The sequence below is a fragment of the Aegilops tauschii genome, chromosome 4 (genome assembly GCF_002575655.3).
Source record: "Aegilops tauschii subsp. strangulata cultivar AL8/78 chromosome 4, Aet v6.0, whole genome shotgun sequence".
Classification (NCBI taxonomy): Eukaryota; Viridiplantae; Streptophyta; class Magnoliopsida; order Poales; family Poaceae; genus Aegilops; species Aegilops tauschii.
The window spans coordinates 33,824,680-33,842,084 of NC_053038.3; positions in this window are offsets into that span (position 1 = coordinate 33,824,680).

Here is a 17,405-nt window from a genome sequence, read left to right on the forward strand (position 1 = left end):
CTTCAAGCTAATTGCGTTGTTCGACAAGGGACTCGCCTATCTTTCCGCTGGTCCCTTCTTTAGCTGGAGACAGCTCAGCTCGCAGTGGATCGTCGTCAAAGCTGATACACACTTCTGTGTGCTATTGAACACAATGGCATCATCTACGCGATCGACAAAGCAGATGGCACCACGTATTGCTGGGACGGCGTGTGTCAGTTGTTTCCGTCTCATGTTAATTATGACGCCATGACACTGTTTGAACTTTTTGTGATGATTGGCATATCCCTGTTTGAGCAGAATTTGAGTGGAACTATGGCAATGTATTAGAGACGCCGTAAATCAGCTATATTTGGAATGAGTTAAGTCATGCGATTGTGATCATGTCATTACAGCCAATTTGTACCCCTGAATAATCAAACGGTTAGGAATATATGGATATTCTCCTTATTTTACAGTAATCTATATACTACTACTAAATATGAGTGTGTATCAATGGCCATGTTAGTTTCCTCATTTTCACGATGTAGAAACATGCACCACACTGTTAGTTTCATCTAACCATACATTAGGGAAGTAAATGTGCATATTGAGAACTCTATATTTGGAAGTAGTGAAATCCTATAATGCTTACCATGTGTACATACCTATATCCGCCCTTCAGCAATCAATGGCTAGAATAATATCCTCACAAAAAATTTGCCCACAGAACACGAGTATATAACAATGCATGGTCTGTTAGTTACCTTGAAGAATTTGTTTGTGAGGACAGAACATGATTACATAACATGCATGACATGGTAGTTTCCTGTGAAGAATCGATTGCGAGATAACATGAGTATAACCATGCATGGCACTTCTATATTTTCGAACCCACTATACATTTCCCTGTATTTTCCTCCCAGTTCCAACAGGGACATATCAATGATATTTCTCGTATTATCCTACTCATACTCTGAACAATGCTGATCTTACATTAACAATGCATGTCCTTTCTGATATGATGCAGTGTCCCTACAGTTACTGCCCTTTGTAATCACACCACCTTTGCCAAAAATAGGGAAGCACAACTGGTTCCTCGCTCGATCAGACAACGGCAAAAGACTGATGATCATTCGGACACATGAGCCGGAAAAGTTATATTGCAAAAACCCCACTGTATACAAGCACCGTGAAATACGTGAGTATCCGGACAGTGGCTGTTACGTCTATGAGCAGGATACCAGCTTGTTGGGGCCTTCATGATTTTTTAGTTGGAGGCGGGTAAACAGCCTTGGTTCACACTCTTTGTTTCTCGGACTCAATTATCCAATTAACCAGGAGATCACCGTTGGCAAGGACCTTGATGGCAGAGAGGCTCTGTTTGCTATGGAAAACTGTGTCTACACGGCGAGCCCTAGGAGTTCGGGAGCAAACTCCCCTGATTGTCAACGATACAGCCTGCATCCAAAAGAAGGTGAGAATGACAAAGGCATTCAGATTAACTTTGATCCTTGGATGTCTCAATTACAACAGGCAGTGATGTGGTTCAAGCCTTCAGGTTGATAGGTAATTGGGCTGTTGGGTCGAAAGGGTGGAGTACTGGTGTCTCCGGATCATTGGTCGCTGAAGCGGGGCTGCAAATTATGATGGTGTTGGATCATCTCTTCGAATGACTTTGTTGTCTTTGCTGCTTGTTCTGGATGGGTAGTTCTCTCTTTTGTTATGCATATTCCTTGTCATTTGGTCATCCTCGTCTATGTCACTCTTACTATGTAATAGTTTCCTCTATTTAGAATGTCATTCTCGTCTGGATCACGAGAGTCTGAGCGCTGCAGATGGGTGCGTTTTGGTGGTGTAGCAAGACTTCTTATGAACTATCATGTCTTGTTGTTTATGTCCGAAGTAGTCACTAGTTAGTGTTTGAATGTTGTATATATCGTTGTTTCGAACTGTTTATTGTCTCAAACTGCTGGTGGGCTAAACGAGGGCATCACCATTCTCCAGTGTTCAGAGTATATCTCCTTTTTTCAAGTTATAATTTGAGCTCAGTGTCTTTTCGATTATGTACACTTGTTTGGGCCAGGGAGGTGTCGTTGAATATGGGTCGAGTAGTAATGCAATGCCAAATAGGTCAATTATGACTCTCGGGCCGGGCTCTCAAAAGATCCTAAAAAATATCCGGGCTCTCAAAAAAAGAAAGAATAAGGACTCTCAGGCCGACATGTGGGCGCTACCGGTGTTTTCGTGCGCTTGCGCGTCGAGAGCATATTGGCGCGTGTTCAAAATTCATGCTACCTTTTCATCCCCAATCAACCGCCCCTCCCCCACCTCTGGAATCTCGATTCCTACTCCAGTTCCCCCAAATCCCCCTCCTATACTCCCTGTACTCAAGCGCACTATCATGTCGCTGGTCAACGCGGATCTCCGAGCCGGAGATCCTAAGGTCCGTCCTGCGTTTGGGCGCTGCATGCTGTCGCTCAATAGTGGCATGGCGGTGCTTGACGACCAGTTTGCCAGCAAAGTGCTGATGGTAACCATCAACGGCGACCGGCCTCCCATCTCGCAGGACAACCTTGTCAAAGCTCTTGGCATTGCGCACGTCATCCAAATAAGTGACTTGCTCGTCGAAGTCTGTCCGCCACCGGCTGATTTCTTCGTCATGTTCCAAACAACTTTCGACTATAGTCGTGTGTTCGAATCTTCCCGGCGTTTGTTCTGCGATGGCGCGCTGGTGAGCTTTGATCGGTGGCACCCAGGATGGGGCTCGGTGCCCTATGAGCTTGAGTTTATAACAAAGCTTACCTTCCACGGCATGCCTCGACGTGCTTGGAACAGCGAGTCCATGAATGAGCTTATCAACGACCTTGGAGGTGAGGTCGTAAGTATGTTTTTTCTTCCAAACAGCTGGGCTCTGACGGTTATGGCATGGATGAAGAAGTTGTCCACCATACCGAAGGTGATTGGTGTTGAGATACCGGTGCAGGAACCGGGGTTGTACTATTCGTCGCCACCAAGGCCGCCACGGACCACGTTAGGGATGTACCTGTATCGAGTGTTCATGCATGTCGAAGAAGTGTTCAGTCCATCAATGGAAGTCCTGCTGCCGCCACTGGTGCCCGGGTCCGTCGACGATGTCCATTACAGGAGTCAACGTAAGACTTTCCCCATGTTGCTCGGAACGATGGATGGCACAGGGCCTGCTCCATCGCGCGGCAGAGGCCACTGCTTCTTTCGGAGAAGAGGCAGGGCTGGCTGCTTGGATGTACGCTAATTTGAGGTAACAACTGAATCTTGTCAGATGACCTATTCTATTTTTTTTACCTGAACTTTTTTAGAAAGGGATGTACGTCAACTTAATGTTCTAGCATAACTTATATATTGTGTTGTCTGTCTGTTTTCTTTGCACAACATTCAAGATATTTCCCCGTCATTGATAAAGACGATGAACCGTTATGTACGAGTTCGTTGGTTTCAACATAGCCCTACCCGTAGCATTCCACTGCTTCCACCCTGATTGTGCCGCCTGCGTGGAATTTTTGTATGCAAGTTCAGTGTGCTATGATGTTCTATATGATTGTGTCAACTATATAAGTTTTTACTGAGCATCATCAATGCATATGGCTGAAAGATGTATTTACGAGCATCGCTCGATGTCTCTCTCTCTCACACACGCATGCACACACACACAAACACACACACACACACAAGTGGGACCCGTTGAATTATTTCTTCGCTCGTGACAGCTTTTAATTAGGTTCCACTGTACTCTAACTTTTTTCTTAAGTTATTAATTGAGCTCAGTGACTTCAAAAAGTTGTACATAAGCCTTGTTTGGGCCTTTCCGGCGTCGCTGAATGTGGGCTGAGTAGCCATGTAAGGTTGTATTGTACTACACATGCCTTATTTTCAACATCAGCAATACAACTAGGCCGATAGTTGTACACAATCCGGGTCAACTTTTTATTCTCCGCCCCGCTGGGCTGCAAATCTTTCCTAGGAGGGATGCATTAGGCTTAACAAGAAAATGGGATTTAAGAAATAATAAATGGGATGTTATTATAAAAAATGGGTAGTAACTATAAAAAATGCACCAAACACGTAATTAGTTTATAAAATATTACTTTTGGATTTTGAAAATTTTAATTTCATTAATTGTTGCGCGCGCAATGTTTCGTTGGATTTTTACGTAATACAAATTTATATTGAAATTGTATTTAATCTGACTAGAAATTTCAGGACAAAAATATTTTGGATCCTATCAAAATGTGGGAAATTTTATTGAATTCTGTTTTGAACGGGTGGTTGAAATTATTAATCATTGTCCTAGCTAGAAAATGGGCTGTACTTTTAACAAACTGGAAATGGACTGTAGTAAATTCCAGTAGAATTCAAAAATGGGTTGTGCATTCTTACAAATCGCAAATGGGCTATAAGTTCTCTGCCACACACTTGTGGGCCTACTAAGTTGACGCGTATGCAAGGCTTTGTCAACTTATAGTCAACACACGGTTCTAGCAGCAGTGTCCGTTGGATGTCCATCCAACGGATGTCGTGCTTCTTCTTCAATCTCGGATATTCTAGCTTCAGCCGCCTAAAAAATGATTCCTCCCCCTGACATCTTTGGGGCACCGTTTCGGAGGCTGACCTGTGGGCCTACTAAGTTGACGCGTACCAAGGGCTTTGTCAACTTAGTCAATATAAACGATTCTAGCTGCAGTGACCGTACGATGTCCATCCAACGGCCGTTGTGATTCTTCAACCTCTGGTCTTCTTGCTCCAGCCGCCCAATGCAGCGCCGGTCGTGCCGCCTGCTCCTGCCTCCCGTGGCCGGCTGTGCTACCGCGGAGGCCTCACCTCCCCCCATCACTCCCACCGCTAGCCAGGCCCTGCGGCGACGGCATCCTCACACCGCAGCCGAACCAGTGAACCCTCGTACTCCTCTCCGCGTGGGCATCCACTGCCGCGTCTTCCCCTTCCTAGGCCTTGCCGTCGTCCACCACCTTGGTGCTCTCGGCACGGCATGGTCAACGTGGTCAAGGAACGACTTCCATCGGAAGAGTACTGTACGTGGAGAGGCTGACAGCTGGGTCCACGGCCGTAGCAAGGAAGTGCCTTCTTATTGCACGCAAAATAATGATTCCTCCACCTGACAGCAGGGACCCACCGGACGGGCTACCGTATTTCATGAAAAAACGTTCCCCCGACTGGTGGGACCCACCAGCTACATCTTCGCACACAAGGAAGTGCGTCCATATATATTACGGGCAAAAAAAATGATTCGCCCCCTGACTGCTGGGACCCACTAGCTACATCTTCGCACGCAAGGAAGTGCGTCCATATTACGGGCAAAAAAATGATTTGCCCCCTGACTGCTGGGACCCACCAGCTACATCTTCGCACGCAAGGAAGTGCCTGACAGTTGGGACCCACCCGGTCGAAGCGTGCGTAGCGTTGTCATTCTGCTCGCGAACGTGTACGTACATACTGGTCGATCGGTCTGTCTGCAGGCTGCAGCGATGAACCGTGGCCGTGTAAGGAAGGGCACGTGTGGTAGTAGAGGCGCACACGTGTGGTAGTAGAGACGCGCACGTAGCATGTACACGTACGTACAACGGCCATGTTGCAAGAAAGTAAATACGGCCACGTACGTACATACAGGCGGGGTCTCGAATGCCTACTCACGCATACGTACGGCCAGGGCTGGTGTACATGGCTGGGTCAGAACAGAGAAACCGCATCGTCGTCGTGTTCATGGGGAGGCAACGGAATGCGTCGTGTTCATCGGGAGGCAACAGAACGCGTGTTGTTCATCGGGAGCCAACCGGCTTGGATGGAACAGGTGATGGAAACAAGGCCTGGCGTACCGCAGAATGGAGGCAACGGCCTTGTGTTCGTCCGGCCACGGTGGAAACGGGATCCTGTTCATCGGGAGGGGTGTGGAGTACCGTAAAAAGGAGGAAACGGACCTCCTACGGTCGAAACGGGCCTGTTGATCGGGAGGGGTGTGGCGTACCGCAAAACGGAGGAAACAAACTTATGTTGGAGCGCTACGGTCGAAATGGGGGTCTTGTTCATCGGGAGGGGTGTGGCGTACCACAAAACGGGACTCCATGGGATATAGTTCATCTCCACGGGCTACTGTTCATCCACTGTCGACCTCCTCCAGCCACCACCCGTGACTGTTCATCCACGGGCTCCTGTTCATCCAGCCTCCACCGCGCTCCTCCACCGGCTACTGTTCAACCAGCCCTCTCCACGGGGGTCCTGTTCAACCACCCCTCTACGGGCTACTGTTCATCCAGCCCTCCACCAGCTACTGTTCAACCAGCCCTCCACCAGCTACTGTTCAACTAGCCCTCCATGGGGTCCTGTTCATCTAGCCCTCCACGGGGTCCTGTTCATCCACCGGCTCGATCGATCGGGGTACTGTTCATCCAGCAGCAATGGCCTCTACTACCACGGGGTCCTGTTCATCCAACCCCCACTGGGAACTGTTCATCCAAACCCCCAACAACACTCACTGTTCATCAAAGGAAGGAGGCAGCAGTGTTCGATCGGCTTCAGTTAGCAGCAGTAGCAAAGGAATCACTCGGGTTCAATTCAACAAGGGATCGATCGATCGCTCGGGTTCAGTAACGCGTAGCCTACAGTGCAATCGCTTGGGTTCAGTTAGAGCCCAACGCCTCGCTCGGGTTCAGTTAGAGCGCAACGCCTCGCACACACGCGCGTACGTACAAGAGAAACACGCATCGCTCGGCCCCCGACCACCCACCGTAACCAGGAACTCCCCCGATATTTTCCTCGCCCTCGCTTCTACCACAGTTTTTTCGTCATGGACGGCCCAAAGAATGTCATGCAGCTGCGTCTCCGGCCCGCCCAGGACAAAAAGCCCATTTTCTGTCATGATTTTTTGTCATAGAAGTAGGGGCCCACCACATCTATGATGATACCGGGTTTTGTCACAATTATCGTCATAGAAGTGTCATAAGTATGACAGAAAAAAAATCGTTCGGCCCAAAATGTCACGGATGTGTCTTTTTTTGTAGTGATTCATCACAGAATAAACCGTTCGGTTTTCTCTATGATGGATATTTTGCAGGTTTCACTTCTTATGTCGTGTCTGTAACGAAGCCACTGTCCATCACTTATATTACTGAAAAAATTGGATCAGTCTGTTGTCTGAGTACAAGCTGAATCCCTATGATGAACTGCAGTTTGGTTTAACAAACATGCCACAATTAGTCCTTCTCGCGTTTAAAAGAAATGAAGAAAAAGACTGGATCACGGTCACGGAGCCTACTCAAGTTAGAAAGCTGATCATAGCAGACCAGACACGATCGCCGATGTCTCGCACATCGGTACCACCTTCAGCAACGGATCAAGCACCGGCAGTTGCTCTAGCACCGACAGCAGCAGCAGCTCAGTCTGATCGAGCTGAGGATTGGGCACCGACCACGTCAGCGGATCAGGCTGATCTACCGAAGGATCGGGCATCGACACCGGCACCTGCTCCGACACCGGCACAAGCTCTAGAAGGATCACCATCTACGGCAGCAGCAGTGGCACTACCAGTCGCACCGGCACGGGCACCAGCAGCGGCTTCGGCACCTGCACCAACACTTGCACTTGCATCTGCTCCGGCCCGTGCAGCGGCAACGGAACCAGCAGTTGCATCGGCAACAGACTGGGTTGTAGTTCGCACTTCATATACCAAAGTCCTTACAAAAACCGACATGTCCACCTTATTGGTAAGCATTGGCCGCCCAAGTGCTTTGTTCTTTTTTCTTTCCATGTTGTTTCACATGATTCACTGTGTTGATCTAACTGTTTGTGTATGTCTTCTTGTTTGCAAATAGAGAATTCCTAGAGCAACGAGGGAGTCGTTCAACAATCCGGGCGACCGTGGCCAAGTTTATCTTACCATGCGCAACCTTGGTGTGAATGAACCTGCTCAATATACCGTAAGTACAAAGGATGGTCGCATGATGATTGATGCTAAAGGATGGTCAAGGTTTAAATCTAAATCATATCTTGCAGTAGGGGATGATGTCAAAATCGAACTTTCTCGCCAAGGAGAGCTGGTCCAAATCAACTTTGAAATTCTTCAGTAGCAGCACGCAACTGCCGAACTGATCTATCCTCCGAGAGATTTTGATGTAATAATCTGGCATGGTGAAACAAGTGTCCTGTGTGTATAAGTAGTACGAGAGTATTATTTATCACATGGTATATCGCTGATAGAATTGCAACTCTGATTGCTGGTGAGGAACTGTCGTTCGATTTCATTCTAACAGTTGTCGTGCTTTACTCAATTTTGTGTATTCGCCTTGTGACCGCATCTAAAACCAGCGCTGTACCGATCATTTGCAATATGAAAAGTGTTGAGGTAGAACACATGGGCCCCCAAACATGCAGGCCCACCGGCCTGTGGCCCAATGTCTAGAACCGTGAGCCTGTCTGAGTATTATATTCTCACCTGAACCCCGATAATGCCCGTGCGTTGCACATAACATCAAGATGCATTTGTATGAGTATTTTATCTTGTGAGAGAAAAGGATGAACGAGGGAATGCCTTATTTGCAAATGTGGAGAGGTGTGTGTGTGTGTACCTTTTTGCAAAATTGCCATAGTTTCCTTCCTATCCGTGAGATATAAATCAGACGACCTATATTGCAGGATGGCAGGCACACCATCATCACCAACTCGTCTATACTATGTTAAAAAAAACTCTGTTTTTTATAATTATATATGTTATATATGTTCCCCTTGATTTTTCTTATGTATAAAGTTGTGTATAAAATATTTTTATATTTCTTTACAGAGGGAGTATCTTTCTGTCAAAGATATACTTATGTGTAACTAGTTACTCCTGTCTTTCTACTTCCTTTTGCTGATATCTGGGGCATCCGGCAACGGGGTCCACGTGCCATATGCACCAAATTAAAGTGCACAACTGCACGGTAGATACAGCCCAGTCGTAGCGCCGCAGTAATGCCCAATGAGCCGTCAAATCACAAAAAAACCACCTTTCCAGCTTTAGCAGTAAGCTAGATGGACGAAGCGGCAATATTTCACTGGGCCTGAATCCCCCTCTCCCTCGCCTGCTTGTTCAGAGAAAACCCCCGCTCGTCGATTGCATAGGGTTTTCTCATGGAGAACCTGGTACGAATTCTTCATCCATCCCTGATAAATCCAAGTCCCTTGGTCGCGGGTAATCCTAGGATGGTAGCCGCCGCCGTTGATGCATTTTTCTTCCTACTGAATCTAGTGTGTTTCATTTGCAGTGCCCAAAGTGCGAGGACCCTAAAGGTTTCTGCGCCCTCGGCGAGATGCCACACTTGTTCCTTCTCATCCTAACACAGGATTTTAAAACGCGCACAGTATGTTCTTAGAATCCTCTTTTCTATCCGGGAGGGTGGGGGGTTTTTGAACATGCAGTCGACTAATTTGGAAATTTGGATTGCTATATTTGGATAAAAGGTAATAGTACCATGGTCAACACTGACGTGAAGGAGGAAATTATTTCTAGATTTGGGTAGGGAATATATTGTGTTCTCATATTATTTTTCCTGCAGTGCATTCCTTGCTCTGCCAGAACACATGTACTCAAGATGCTCGGCCTTCCATTGCTGAATACACCAGTTTAATGGTCACAGTGAAGACAAGCCATGGATATAAGTTCCGAGTTGGGTTCATGAACTAAGAAGATCGCTGCTTTTTTTATGGCCGAACTTGGATAAACTTTCTCAAGTGTTACAGACTAAAAGTTTGTGCACGAATGTTGATGGAAATAGCAGAACCTGGTCTCATCTTCACTGCGATCTTCCACCCCGACGTCATTCCAATTATTCATCCATGTTAATTTTGTATCTGGTTCTTGCTTGTTGCCTCGACTACTTCTTAATCCACCTATTATGTCAAACTAATCACAATTTAACTTTAGAAGTAGCAACGAATCCCTCATGAAGATGCTACTTCTAACTAATATTTTCTTATAATTGGTGGCACGTGTAGGTTTTTTAGAGTTAAGCAGGCTACTCGTTTGTTATTCTGTAAGAACTCGGCTGTTACTGATGGCACTGAAGTTGACTAGGACGACATCCACAAGTTCCTACACTTAATTGATCGTCTTGAGGTCCTTGTGGGGCGTTTCAATGGTGGAAGGCCACGTGGGATATGTGTGCCACTGCTGCACTCGTTGAACAGGTCCAACTATGTCGAGAAACTTATGGTACAAGTTGTTTTCTGTTATATATGTTGTTCATAAACTCTTGCTTATACACAGTTTTACAGTTGTGATCTTCTTGAAATAGAAACTGCCCAGTTCTATTGTTCCTATACGGATGCCTGACCATGGTCGGGTCAGACTTGCACTTGGTCACAACATGATGTTTATGTCGACCTACTCCATTCCCCTTGGAGGTGAAAAGATACTTATTCATGGGTGGTCTCAAATAATGCAGGCCCGTCCATCTTGGAGAATAGGACAGAAGATTATGCTCCTGCTTTTCCATGGCTCTAAAGCAAATATACTGTTTATTGACCACATTGCGAGATGAAGCTGCTTTTAGAAGGTTGTTGATGCGCGGTGTGGCGCCTAGGCCTTGTCCTGGGGCTTGGCGGCCTCACCCTTGGTTAACTGTAGGCAAAGTAGAACTGTTCGAGGTGTGTTTTGTACGGTTGAACCTGTATAAGTACTCATACTGCTTTCAGCTATGGTTGTTAAGTGCCCCTGCTGGTTTCAGTTAAGGTTGTTAAGTACTCCTGCTGCTTTTACAGTCTGTCGTGTTTCTTCAGTCCTGTCTTCCTCCAGCCGCCAAAACCAAACCAGCGCCGGCGGGGCCGCCTGCTTCCACCTCCCATGGCTGGCTGTGCCTCAGTGCACGCATAGCCGCCCCACTGTCTCCTAAATCGTTAACACCGACGTCCGAGGCCTCGCCATCATCCTCCGCGCGCTTTGGTGCACTCGCCGCAGCGCCGCCCTCTTGCGTTGTCAACATGGTCAACAAACAACAGGAATCGACAGAGGACTGTATGTGGAGAGGATGACAGTAGGGCCCACCATGTCCATGGCCGGACACAAGGAAGTTCCTCATTTTTTGTTATAATACTCCATTGTCAACGTATGGAAAAAGAAAATGCTTCCTCCTAGTGGTTTCCTGACATCTGGGACCCACGACATTGTCAACGTATATAGTCAATAGACAAGAGAACAGCACCACAAGATCGGCTGACACTTGGGACGTAGCTGCTCGAGCAGCAATTTTTTTGTTATTGTTGAGACGGAGCAGGGTTTCAACTGGGTTGTGGCCTGTCTAGCCGAGGCTTATATTTTATGTTCACCATATGACCCGCCCGGCTATTTTTTCTTTGTGAAAATGAGCCCAGTTTATTTTTTCTGAAGAATACCCAATCCATGCCTACTTATTTTTCTACGCCTGATGGGTTGCAACTCTTTCAAGACGCCTGCAAATCTTGAAAGTAATATGAAATGGGTTGTAAATATAAAACAGATGACAAATTGGTAATTGCTTTATAATTTCTGAATTTTTCACATTTTCAAATTCCTTTTTCACTGGGCTTTAACCTAATTTAAATATATCTTCAAAGTACTTTAAATCTGGCTCGACATTTCGGTATTAAAAATAGTTTGGAACCCATAGAAATATGTGAAATTTCGTTTAAATTTTTAACCCTTGCCCTGGCCAACAAAAAAACGGACTGCAATAAATTGCATAAGGAGTTGCAATGAGCTATATATAAATTATTAAAAAAATAGGGAATGGTCTGACTTGTGGGCCTATTAAGTTGACGCGTATGCAAGATTTTTTTACTTATTATATACGTCAACAAACGATTCTAGCAGACGTAACCGTTGGATGTCAATCCAACGGCCGTCATGTTTCTTCAATCTCTGTTCTTCTTGCTCCAGCCGCCAAATCCAGCACCGGCAGGACCGCTTCCTCCCGCCTCCCATGGCCGGTTGTGCTGTCGCGCAGGCCTCACATCCCCCTACTACTCCCACCATTGGCCAGGCCATCCCCCTACTCACCCACATCCCTCCACTGTTGTGGTTTCGCCGCCTCTGGGTCATTCCCTTCCTGGGTCTTGTAGTCGTCCATCGCACTGGTGTTCTCGGCACGGCGTGCTCAACGTTGTAAACAAACGACAACATCAGAAGAGGGATGTACATGGAGAGGCTGACAGTTGGGACCCACATGGTCCATGGCCACATGCAAGCAAGTACCTCCTTATTACGCCAAAAAGAATATATACTCCCGCTGACAGCTCGGACCCACCAGCTATATCTTCGCACGCAAGGAAGTGCCTCCTTATTACGCACAAAAAAACGAATACTCCCCCTGCTAGCTGGGACCCACCATAGTGGGAGCCTGACTTGTGGGCCTACTAAGTTGATGTGGACAGAGGGCTTTGTCAACTTAGTCAACAAACGATTCTATCACCAGTGACCGTTGGATTGTTAACATCCAACGGTCGTCCTGCTTGTTCAACCTCCGATTTTCTTGCTCCAATCGTCCAAATCACCGTGTGCTCTTGCCTCCTGTGGCCGGCCCTACTGCCGCGGAGGCCTCACCGCCCCTACTACTCCCGGTGCTGGCCAGGACATCCCTCTACTCACCCACACCCCCTATTATTCCGCGGCGACGGCAGGCTCACACCGCAACTGAACCAGTGAACCCTCGTACCCCTGTCCGTGTGGTCTTCCACTGTCGCGTCTTCCCCGGCTCCGCGTCGTCCCCTTCCTAGGCCTCGCCGTCGTCCATCGCCCTGGTGCTCTCGGTGTAGTGTGGTCAACGTGGTCAAGGAATGACTTCCATCAGAAGAGTATTGTACGTGGAGAGGCTGACAGTTGGGTCCACGGCTGCAGCAAGGAAGTGCCTCCTTATTATGCGGAAAATAATGATTCCTCCACCTTACAGCAGGGACCCACCGGACGGGTCACCGTATTTCACGAAAAAAAGTTTCCCCCATGACTGTTGGGACCCACCAGCTATATCTTTGCACGCAAGGAAGTGTCCATATTACGGGCAAAAAAAATGATTCGCCCCTGACTGCTGGGACCCACCAGCTACATCTTCGCACACAAGGAAGTGCCTGACAGTCGGGACCCACCTGGTCAAAGCATACGTAGCGTTGTCATTCTGGTCGCGAACGTGTACGTACATACTGGTCGATGTAGAGGCGCGCACGTGTCGTAGTAGAGGCGCGCACATAGCATGTACACGTGCGTACAGCGGCCAGGGTGCAAGAAAGTAAATACGGCCACGTACGTACATACGGGCGGGGTCTCGAATGCCTACTCACACAAACGTACGGCCAGGGCTCGTTGTCGGGGGTTGGGTGCGACATATGCCAAAGGATGGCTTATCATGGTGGGAGCGAGTAGAACGTCCCCGGTGCCCGGAAGCGGGATGAGGCGTAGACACGAAGGCCGGCGTACTTTACCCAGGTTCGGGGCTCTCCTAGGAGATAACACCCCTAGTCCTGCTCTGTGGGGTCTCCGCATGATCACTAAGGCACTAGTGGATACAATGGTGCTCCTAGAGCTGTATGCTAGAGGTAGAAGAAGGCAGGCACGCTCTTTCCTTCCTCTAGGTGTGAGTCTAGTTCTCACAGGTTGGGAACCCTTTGCATGGGTGCCCTGGGGGGTTTATATAGGCCTACCCCCCAGGGGTACAATAGTAATCTAGCCGGGTATAGGACCCGGCTGTCAGTGTCTCTGGTCGCCGGCTTCTCCGCCAGCTGCTGGGGCCCGCCGCCTAGTGGGCCTCGCCGATTGGTATGGTACGGAGCCGACAGGCCGCCCCCGCCGCTGGCGGGTCTTGCCAGCTGCTGAGTACTGTAGGCATGATGCTAATGACGTGCGCTTGGCCAGGGAAGCGTGGCTATAGTCTCGCCGACTGGTGGGAGATCGCTGTAGCCATTCCCTGTCTCATCTGGAGAATGGCGCGCGGACCACGAGGGAAGAGAGGGCCGTCTGCTGGAGGTCGGCCTCCCTTGGGTCCGACTGGCCAGGCCTCCACCGTCCTCTGGGCTCTCGCTGCCCGGTAGGGCCCGCCGCTTGCAGGCCATACCGACAGGTCGTTGTTGGAACAGTGCTCCGCCTGCCAGCAATGACGTCAGGGGTGGAGTGGCAACAGTGCCGCGCCGGGAGGAGATCTCCGCCTGTACGGAGCACTATGGCCACGCCCGGCCCTGGATACGGGGTGACAGGCTACACTGTAGCCTCCCCCTGTCTTGTCTTCTTAATGGGGGTGCAGACTCTGAGGGCGCCGCGGGCCGCCTGCTGGGAGCCGGCCTCTTTGGAGGCCGCCTGCGAGGAGTCGGCCCGTCTTGGCGCCGCCTTCTGGAGCTTAGCCGCCTTCTGGCCGCCGGCTGCTTGGGCCAGCCGGCCGCCGGAAGGCGGCGCTTCATCTTGATGTCTTGAGGGGCGCAGCCGGCCCCGATGTCTTGAAAGGTCCGGGGACTCGGGTTAGGCTACCCGTGGCCCATTACTCCGATAGTAGTCCCCGAAGCTAGTGAGGCGTCGCAGCTGATTAGCCGAGAAGCCTCAACACTTTCCTTCTCCGAGTGCTCTGGTATGAAGCTTCATCCAACCCCTAGCGTGTCGTCTGGAGGGAGTCGGCCACGACCAAACGGACTTGTCTGAAAACTTCGAACGCAACAGCGGGAACCAGGTGGCGTGCTAGATAAGCCTCCAGGCCCGCCGCCCGTCGTGGGCACGCCATGTGGCTTCAACCAGCCGGGCCAGCCTGCTAGCCCACACACACGATGGGACGCGACAGCAGGCTGGGCCCGCCCCCACCTGGCCTCGGCACGCGAGCGGATCCGCTGCGGCCGAGGCGGCCGGTTGAGCCTCCTCACGGAGTTACTGCGCGCAGTAACCCGCGCGATTAAAACGGGGACGTGGGGTCGTGGGCAACGTTAATCCCACGATCCCACGCCTCGCCCGCTCGGCTTCGTAGACCAGCGGCTATAAGTAGGGGAGGGAGGGGGAGCGGTGGAGCACGCGCGCCCTCAGCCCCATCTTCGACACTTTCTTCTTCCTCCTGCCGCAGCGCCCCCAAGCCACGCCGGAGTGATGCCGCTTCTCATCTCCATCGAGCTCTTCCGCCCCGAGCCCTCTTGACCCCGCACCAGCTCTCAGCTCCCCCGCCGCGCCATTTTCCTCGTTGAGCTCTTCATGGCGCGCGAGCGCGAAGGAGATTGGGACGGGTCGAACGTCAACGAAGACCACATCGCCTTCCTCCGCGACACACGGCGCCTTCCCGGCGCGGGCTACGTGAAGGCGTGCGTGCCTCCCGCAGAGGAGATCTCGCCGGCGCCGGGGGAGGGCGAGGCGTGGGATCGTGGGATTAACGTCTGCGGCTTCGGCCTGCCAGCGAGCGGCTTTCTCCGCTCGTTCCTCGAGTTCTATCATCTCCAACCTCATCACATCATGCCCAACACCGTGATGTTGCTGTCCGCCTTCTTCATGATGTGCAAAGTCTACCTCGGCATCCTCCCCATCATCGAGTTGTGGGGAGCATTCTTCTACACTAAAGTGGGCACCTCCGTCGCAGAGAAGGCGGCCCAGTGCGGTGCCTTCGTAGCAGTGCGCCAACCATCGCCAAGGAATGTCTTCCCCGCCATCAAGCTGCCACGATCGGTCAAGATGTGGCAGCAATCTTACTTCTACGTGGAGAACATCGACCCGACAGTCGACTTCATCAACCTGCCGGCCTACGAAGCCGGCCCACTGGCCGAGCCCCGGGCCAGCTGGGGCTACAAGACGAAGCCCATGTCAGCCGACGCCGGCGCCGCCATCAACCGACTCCGGGTGCTTATCGAAGCCGAAGGCCTCAAGGCGTCCGACTTGGTTGTCGCCTTCGTCGCGCACCGGGTTCTCCTGCTCCAAGGCCGGCCTCACTTTATCAGCCGGATGAGCGGGCACCGCGACCCGTGCCGGCTGAGTACCAAGGAGATGCCGGTTGCCGAGGTGGCAAACTTGGTGAACGAGATTTCCGGCCTCAAGCTGGAGGGGTCCTGGCAGTTCGGCAAGCAGCCGTATTCCCGCGCGGACCTACCGCCTGCCGTAAGCCCCTCACTCTTTTTCCCTCTTCAGTACCTTATCTTGATTCCGTCTTGTTATATCGACCAGTCGGCCTCTTACTTTTTGAAACAAATCTACATGTCTGCGGCGAGGGCCGCCATCGTGGGGGCGGGCGGAAACTACAAGCCGGACCGGGAGATGAGCGACGTGGACGACCCCGACCTGGGGCGGCCGCCTTGGAGGACGATGCCACAGGCTGCGTCTATCGAGCCGGCAGCTCCGAGGAAGGGGGCGGCGTCGAGACGTGGCCGGACGACTTCGAGGAGGAGGAGGACGAGCCGCGCCCTTCATGGGGCGCCGGCAAGGCAGATGCAGGCCCCTCCGCCGAGCCGACTGCTCGAGGCGGCACGCGAAAGCGTAAACAGGGCGCCGCCTTGTTCGGCAACGCGCCGAAGAAGGCCAAGAACCCGACCGCTGCGACCAGGCAGAAGGAGGCCGCCGCGAAGGTGGCCAAATTTCAGAAGCTCCCAAAGGCGCCTCCTACGTTGTCGGCGTAAGTATCTTTTTCTCGTGCTTCCTTTCTTGTTGATTTTATCTGAGCTTCCTCTCCTCGTCTTCTTGACTTAGGGCTCCGCTCTCACTTGAGAAGTCGGCCGCCGCCTCCGTCACCGGGTCGGCGGAGGCCTCCACCACAAGCCGGCGAATCGATCATGTGGCCGACCTTCGGGAGGCGCAGGAACGAAACGCTCGTGAGGCGCGTGAGGAGCAGGAGGCCGCCCTCCTGGAGAAGGCGGAGGCAGACAGGGCGGAGGCCGCCGCGCTAAAGAAGCTGGCGGAGGCCGAGGCCGAGGTCGCCGCGAAGAAGCGGCTTGAAGAAGTTGCGCGCCACCAGGAGCCGCTATTTGTTGTTCCCTTGGATTCTGCCCCGCCTCCACCAGAGTTCACGGCGCCGACTGGAGGAGCCGGTGATGAGCACCCGGTCCTGGAGAGAGAAGGCGGTGACGTCGTTATGCCAGACGTAGTCGTGCCTCCGCCACCGCCATTTGGAGGGGCGCGGGACAAGCAGCTGGCTGACCCGCCGGTGCCACCAGCCGGAGACGAGATGGTGACGGGCCCGACTCCTGGGGCCCTCACACCAACGCGCCGTCGCCTTGCAAAGGCAGCCTCAGCGCCACGGCCGCTGGAAGCCAGCACCGCGAGCTCATCAATCCCCGACGCCGAAGCGACCTGCGCCGTGTCCGCTGACTAGGTGTGGGGAGGCGGGACGGGCCCTTTGAACCAGGCGATCCTGGACGTCCAAGGCAAACCCCGAGCCGAGGCTGATGCTCTGAAGCGGTGCAACACGGCCTTATTGGAATTGCGTGCAGCCATCCGGGTATGCTTCTCACCT